Consider the following 7717-nt stretch of genomic DNA (forward strand, 5'->3'; position numbering starts at 1 on the left):
ATCTGATTTGTGTACAAGGGTTGCACAGTAGTTCCCATGTGGCTGGATGGATCACAGTCCAGGTTATTTTCATTTCTGAGATAGGAGAAAGCATCTTTGCCATTTACAGTCCTGCCTTTTTCACTACATGTAAAACTTATACTTTAACTAGCATGTCTGTTTCTTTTAATCAGCACACAAATCTCAAAATTTCAGATTAGATATTCTTCACATTCACCCAAGCTTCTATAGGACAGAAACAGGCATAGCCCTTTGCTCCCAGCCTACATGCAAGCAATTAGCAGAGCTTGTTAGCAGCCAGACTCATTGTGCCTTCTGTTAACACAGAGGGGAGCTGCCTGGCAACAGTTCCAAATGCAGTAATCATCCTCAGTTAATTACAATGATGCTTGCAGTGTATGTATTTAATACTTAGTGGTCCTGCAAAGATGATGATCTGAAGAACAAAATCACAGCCCCACTGTAAAAACAGTTTTAGCAGAGTCTACAGAGTCTATAGGGTATCTTGAGTTTAGGATAAGGGAAGTTTCTATTGTCTTCCTAGGAATAAGATGTTGGCTGTTTTTCCAGTTTATTGCTGGTATGCATTTATGTGAGGTATTTGAAATATATATTAATATTTAGTCAACATGCCAAAACCAGTATTAGTTAACTCAGGACATAAATAACAACTTAGCCACAATGAATTTCTTTACTCAGGTAAATCAGGATTTTATTACTAATGGAGCCCTGATTATACTGGCATGCCAACTGATGGAACTGACCCAATAGCAAGATGCAGGCAATGATCTGATAGAGACATCAAAGAAAAAAAGTACATTTCCCAGTGGGAAACTGAGAAATCAACAAAAGGATTACATAAATAGGCCATAAGAAAGACAAATCAACTGTTTGAACAACCGTAGAAAATTAATAATGTTAATCTTATTCATGAAGTTCTGCTGATATGTGAGTGCAAGAGTTAGAGGGAACTGGTCATAAAACAACTCTTGAAATTCATCTGTGGAGATCCAGTTAACTTCCCTGGACTTCAAGAAAAAGATCCAGAGTTACAGGTCAAGATGTTTAGTTTCCTATCTGACCCTCACTGTTTTGGCAAAGCATAGTACCTTTGTACCCTTTCATTTTTGTTTTTTATACCTATTTATTTCTCTGACTCTAAACGATGATATCAGCAGGATCTAACTGTGTGCTGTATAAAGCTCTCAGAGCACTATCAAATATAATCAAAAATATTACATCAATCAAAATGCCCATGAGAATTAATGATATAAAATGTGAGTGAGTTAGATTGTTCAATTCAGTTTACACAAATACACATTACATAAATACACATCTGTATAACAATTTATGTATGTGAATAAAAGAGAAAACTCAGGAGTAGATAGAATTCCCAGGTCAGGAATAGCATAGTTTCATGCAATAGTAATAGTGGTCTGAATAGAATGCAATAATCTAGGACCGTGTGACAAGGGGCCATGTTTGGGAGCAGGAAGCCAAGCGTCTGATATGGAGACATTGTTTGATAAGTGAGTTAATTTAAGATTTAAAGGACAGGCAGTAAATTCTAGCATGATCACACACCCAGCCCCAGAGAGCAGGCACACAACCAAATAAATTGATGGATGGGATTGACAGATGTCATGGGAAGGAGAACATGGCTGTGCTCACCACAGATAGACAACTTGCATTCTCAGACTCAGGAGGATCATGTCACGAGAGATGCACTATACAGCATGTACTCTCTCTGCCTGACCTGTCAATGCTATACCATGCATCTTGCACTTCCTTTGCTCATCTCTGTCCTTGTCCATCTGCAGAAGTGCCAAAAATGATTCTCAGGTTCTTGTCTGCCCTCATGTAGCCTATCTTTCTTAGTCTGGCTGCAAGATCAGTACGTCCTGCTCTTATGTGCATAAATCTGTGAGCCTCCTTGGCGTATCATCTTAAATAACTTTGAACTTTTAAACTGAATCAAAGGTTTGTCCTGATTTTCCCCACGGAATTTCTTCCTCTGAAAATCTGTAGCTCTGTTTGCTTACTCAGTGTAAGTTTTTCAGAAGCCCTAGTTTTCCAACTTATACTTCTCTAGTACATTAAAATTTGTGATATTTAGCTGATAAAATACAACTAATTCCATATTGCTTGCCTGTATGAGAGAGAGAGAGAGAGAAGGAAAGAGGAGAGGAAAGGAAAGGAAAGGAAAGGAAAGGAAAGGAAAGGAAAGGAAAGGAAAGGAAAGGAAAGGAAAGGAAAGGAAAGGAAAGGAAAGGAAAGGAAAGGAAAGGAAAGTATAAATGAAAGGAGAGGAAGGAAAAGAAAGGAAAGCAAAGGTAAGTATGAAAGGAAAGGAAAGGAAAGGAAAGGAAAGGAAAGGAAAGGAAAGGAAAGGAAAGGAAAGGAAAGGAAAGGAAAGGGAGAGAAGGGGAGGGGGTGGGAGAGGAGGAGAGGGGAAGGTAGGAAGAAAGAGAAGGAAGGAAGGGAGGGAAGGAAGGAAGAAAGGAAAGAAGGGAAAGAAAAAATAATGCACGTAGACATTATTTGCTTCAAATATCTTTCTTACAGAATTACCATATTGCCTCAGAAAACATGTAGTCTTTTCCAGATGGCTTAATCAATTCCATAGAAATTACAACAGACACATAAGAACATTTTCCCTCAGGAAACTTCACTTTGTTGGAAATCCGGTTAAGTTAGCATGAGTCATTATGCCATGCATAGACACTGCAGTCTATAACAGAATGGCATGTAGAGGGTCTGGTAACATCTCCATTTTGATAATAAACTTCTAAAATGTTAATATTTTTCTTCAGTGTTTTATCTCTGTGTGTATGTCTGTATTTAGATCTTATACAAAGAATTATGTTTTGTGTATGCAAGAGGAGAAATTGGAAGAAAAAAAAAAACAACCCCACACAATCTACTGTTAGTTTCAGACAGTTGTCATTCCTATTGAATTTTTTTTTCCCTTCTGCACAATAAGAAATCAGCTTCACCTTTTTTGGCAACAGAATACAAATGTTTCTGAAATTAAAGAAGCATATGGAATTCACAATGCTTAAACCATGTGGAACTCCAGACATTAGTCATCAAGCTCCAAGATTCTTTGTCTTTTTTTACTTCCTTGTCTTGTCTTTAGCTACACAGCTGGTCTCATTTTTAATGATCATGTCTAAACTGTCTGGGAATAGGGTTTGCCTAGTTTTGCAAATTGGTTTTAAACAGAAATCTTGTGGACAAGATGCTTGATCTGGTTCAAATCATTTTGAGAAATACATGCATCACTTTCCTCTTTAAACTTAAATAAAAATAAAAGACTCTCTGACCAATTTCTAGACATCTGAACATCCAACAAAGCATCATTTCCAAGTATCCGATGATACTGGCCACCATAGATGTATCTGGGTTTTGTTAAGTAAGTAAGTTTGAATGAGCAGACATTTAACATCTCACTATACCTAGTGGTCTTGTTTGCAAAGACGTATCAGTCCTCTTTACCTTCAGCCATCACAGTTAGCGTGAAGGCAATTTAACATATACCATGGTCACATCTATAACCCTTGGTAGAGTCCACCACCAGCTATGTTCTGCAGTGTGTAGACAGAAGGCAGTGCCAAAGCTCTACCTCCCCCAGCTACCTTTCCCTCTAGTGAGGTTGTTGCCATCTGGAGCACATCAGTTTTTGCATTCTTGAAAGTCTAATCTGTAATTTTGGCTTTTCCACAAGTCTTGTGATGGCAGGGAGTGCACACACACAAAACCCATCACCACAGTCTAACGTATTTTGCCTTATCACTGGTATAAGCCAAGCAGCATATATCCTCTTCTATTTGTGAGTCTGCAATATTATTTCACTGGATATCAAATGAGGCTGCATTTGGCCATGTTGACCTGAAACTTTGCCATCCCAGCACTCCAAATACATAAGAAGTTGCAACAAGTTCCAATACAGTTTTAAGATTTCCCTTTGCTTGGCAAGTGTAGTAAATCCCTTCAGCTGGACAACAAGGAATGTGAGACAGTGACATGATGAAAGTCAGTCATTTCCCATCATCACAAGCTTTATTATCTTTAATTATGATACTTTCATTGGCTCACAGGTATTATCAACCCACAGGCAAAGTTTCAAGAGCATGAACGTGATTTCCCCAGACGCTATCAGTGGAATTTGGCTGGAATTTTCATATGGCACAGAACACATCACGTAGCCTAAAGCAATACAGGCACTAGGAATGCATTTTCTGAAGATGTATTTAAAAGCACAGCAGACAAAAAATAGAAGTAGAACGTTCTGTCTCAGCTACATTTCATTACTCAGCATGCCAAACAGTTTTGCCAGCTACTACAGGATGAAATTCATGCTTATTTTTTGAGTATATCCATCATAAAACTCATGCTTTATCTCTTCATAAAGCATAAACCCACAAAAAACAAACAAAATAACAGTGCACCATCAATATATGTGCCACTGTGAATGCACATATACCAATAGAACTATGTATTGATACAACGTAGTACTTTATATTCAAAATAAAAAAAGAAAAAGAAAAAAAGGAAGAAAGAAAAGAAAAAGGTAAAGTACATAAAACACAATAAAACCAAACTGGTTGGGAAGGGAAACAGAATGAAACAGTTCTTCTTTCCTTTTGTTTGTTTTGCCATAATTTCATCAATGTCCTGTTTATTGCTGCTTTTGCGCAAGGAAGGAATAATCATTTATGAGGTACAGAAAGGCACATGTTCCCCATAATCACTTCCCTTTTTTCTGAACAAGAGCAAGTTAGATGAAGAATGGACTTACCAAAGGATACAGAAATATTGCAGAGCACAGAAGACCAGCCTTTCCCAGCTTAGTAGACTCTGGCTGAGGAAAACGAAAATAATTCCCCTCTCTAAAGGCTACTGCCCCTTCACTCCCATTTAAGGGCAGATACAATGCTATATTTAGAACTAACCAAGTAATTCTCCCAAAACTGAGGTCAGCCTAATAGGCAATAAGGGTGTGATATAGGGATGAGAGAAAAGCCCTAACCCATATGCAGTCCAAACTGTATTCTTATGAAAGACAGACCTCACTTCTAAATAAAGCAGTTTCTGTTAAAAGCATGACACTGAGCACATGGGAAATAGTTTATTGTGAGAAAACAGTTCTAACATTTTATTTAGAAGTGATTGTAGATTTAAAATAATCAGTAACTTAGAAGATCAGTGAGGAGCCATAAACCCCAGAATCTTATTAGTAGAGACATGAGATCCCCTTGGTGCCTCAGGCTGTAAAATGAGCCTCCCCCTTGCCTCCTTAAGAGCTCCTTGGATTTTGGAGACCATGACTGCAATATATTAAGACACAGCAACTATATAAAAAGCCTATTGACATGGGTTTAAAGAGAGTCCAGTTCTTACTCACTGTTTCCATCTCCATAATGTCACTGGTCAACCTAAGAGAAATTTCTCTGCCACACGTAGATAATGTAAGAGAAATTAATATGCATTGAGGTATATATAATTGTGTGTTGGGAGGGGGTAGGAAAGAGGAGGGAAAGAAAGATAAAAGGAGGAAAAAAGAAAAGCAAACAACCCAAAGCACACAGTTCTGTAAGACTCCAAGGATCTCTGATTAATACCAACTAAAATGGTCATTCAGAGCCTGTAGGGTTCCCAGATTTTCATCTGGTAGATCCAGGGCAGAAGCATGGATGGTGGCAGCACGCATCACTGCTTCAGTGGCTCAGATACATCCGGATATGATGGGACAACAGTGCTTGCTTGAGTTGGCGAGCATGTGTTCAGTGGTGGTACCCTACTCTGGTGGTGAGCAACCCAGTAGAGATTTGTCATGTGGCATGAGTGATGGGAAGGGAACGGGTCCCTAACAAGGCTTTGTAACAAGTATAAAGTAACAATCACATTCCTGTTAGTCTGCCTGGAAATAAGGATGTTTCTGCCAATATATGATACTCCTAAAGGTACATGGCTGATAACAGCACAAAGAGTGAGCCTAATCAGTGAAACTGCAACATATAATAAGGGTAATTAATGGATGTTGAAAGTATTTTAAAACAACAAAACTTATTTTAAATTCACTTGTGCTAGAATGGGATCAAGACCAAACTCACTGAATATCAACTAAGATTTTTCAGCACATGGTTTAAGAAATTTTGATATGTGAGCAACATGCCTTTAAGTCATGCTTTCTTCTTATGTACATGTATAAGGTAGAACAAAAGAGGATGTGGAAAAGCTTTTAATCAGATGATTCTAATTGCATCTGCAGCACTCACCCAAAGTTCCTAAATACCTCATGTTAAGGATCTTTCTCACTTTCTCATATTCTAGGACTACCCTTTCCTCGATGCAGACTTCTGCCTTCCTCCCTTCGATCTTAAACTATAACTCAGTCTGACAGAATTAGATCTACACAGACAGACACTGTGGAATGAGTGCATATGCACTGAGCATAGACATTTCTTCAGAAGCAGCTGTCAAAGTAATTAGATGTAATGTAATAGAACAGAGCGAACCAACTTTACTTACGTAGATCCTGCTCTCCTATTTCATTATCTTTTAGGAGGCAAGAGGTAGGTTTGCAGGAAAACTTTAAATTTCTCATTATAATCTGTTTTAAATTTCATGTGCTATATTTATTTTCTATAAAGAAATGGAGGGATGTACAGCCTGGTCTGTCTGTCTGTCCTAACACTTGAGCTCTCTTCTATTTTAAGTCATTTCCTCAGGGTGTGGCTGGATGTCAAAAATGTGAGAGTGTATCCTGAGGGCTCTGGGGAGGAGACCAGGGCAAGGAAGAGTCATGCAGTGGGGCTGACTCCAAACTGTTTCCAGGTAATTAAAAGATAAAAATTCTCCTTCTCATTGTAGTTATTCACAATACAGAATAGAAAGGAGAATGGCAATATTGTGTCACTCGGTGGTATTGAAATATAGGCAGTAGGACACTTAACAATCCAGAAATGAACCAACATTTTAATTATAAAAAAATTAGATTATGGCCAGGCACAAACTTCCTCTTTAAAGGCATCTCCCCCTGATCCCTCTAATTCCCAAACAGAAATTCTTTTCTGAGAGGTACTTTTTTAAACCCGAGATTTAGCAGGGTATCAAAAGGATTATTCAAGCATTTAAAATTGAGCTTGTGCTAAAATCCTTTAGTGAATGTGGTCTTTTGGAATTACCTCTCTATCTTATACCAGTCCCTTGATGTGGGATGTTTACATGTATACAGGCTTAAGTAATGGCTCAGCTATTCCCATTAAGGGGTATACCAAGACCTGCAGTGGAGCTCTGAAAAAAAAAAAACAGATGCATTAGCTTTGTTAGCTACTGCAGGAAGTTTCAAAACAGTAATGAAAGGAAATATAACAGCACTTTTTCCCTTCAAGAGTGCTTCAACCTTGTGCTTTTTTCTCTCTCCATTTCCAGAAAAACAAATTGCATCTGTGAAAGACATCTTCTGAAGCCTGGCTTTAATATTTTAGCTCTTGATTTCTTCAAATGCTTTTAGTCTATTTACAGTCTCACATGACTTGGGAGTTTGGTAACTAGAAATGAAGTTCCTCATTTCTGCAGTAGTCCTAATTATTTATAAAGCCCTGTGGTAATGTTTCTGATGCCACATCATGACAAAGGATACTGTACACTGGGAATCATAAAGCAACCCAGGGAGATGTTCCTGTCTCCCAGCAGCCTTCTAGTATTTTAT

General features: G+C 38.1%; 1 protein-coding gene across 2 annotated transcripts in view; it reads right to left on the reverse strand.

The window, feature by feature from the left end:
* The window catches only part of MYOM2 (myomesin 2), a 72000-nt gene extending 66809 nt beyond the window's left edge, over window positions 1-5191 (reverse strand). For both annotated transcript variants that reach the window (XM_015859344.1, XM_015859343.1), the window contains exon 1: window positions 4802-5191. The gene's annotated coding sequence lies outside the window, so the exon portion shown is untranslated. The remainder of the gene's footprint in view (window positions 1-4801) is intronic.
* Window positions 5192-7717: the final 2526 nt, after the last annotated feature.

Source organism: Coturnix japonica, chromosome 3 (genome assembly GCF_001577835.2).
Source record: "Coturnix japonica isolate 7356 chromosome 3, Coturnix japonica 2.1, whole genome shotgun sequence".
NCBI classification, from domain to species: domain Eukaryota; kingdom Metazoa; phylum Chordata; class Aves; order Galliformes; family Phasianidae; genus Coturnix; species Coturnix japonica.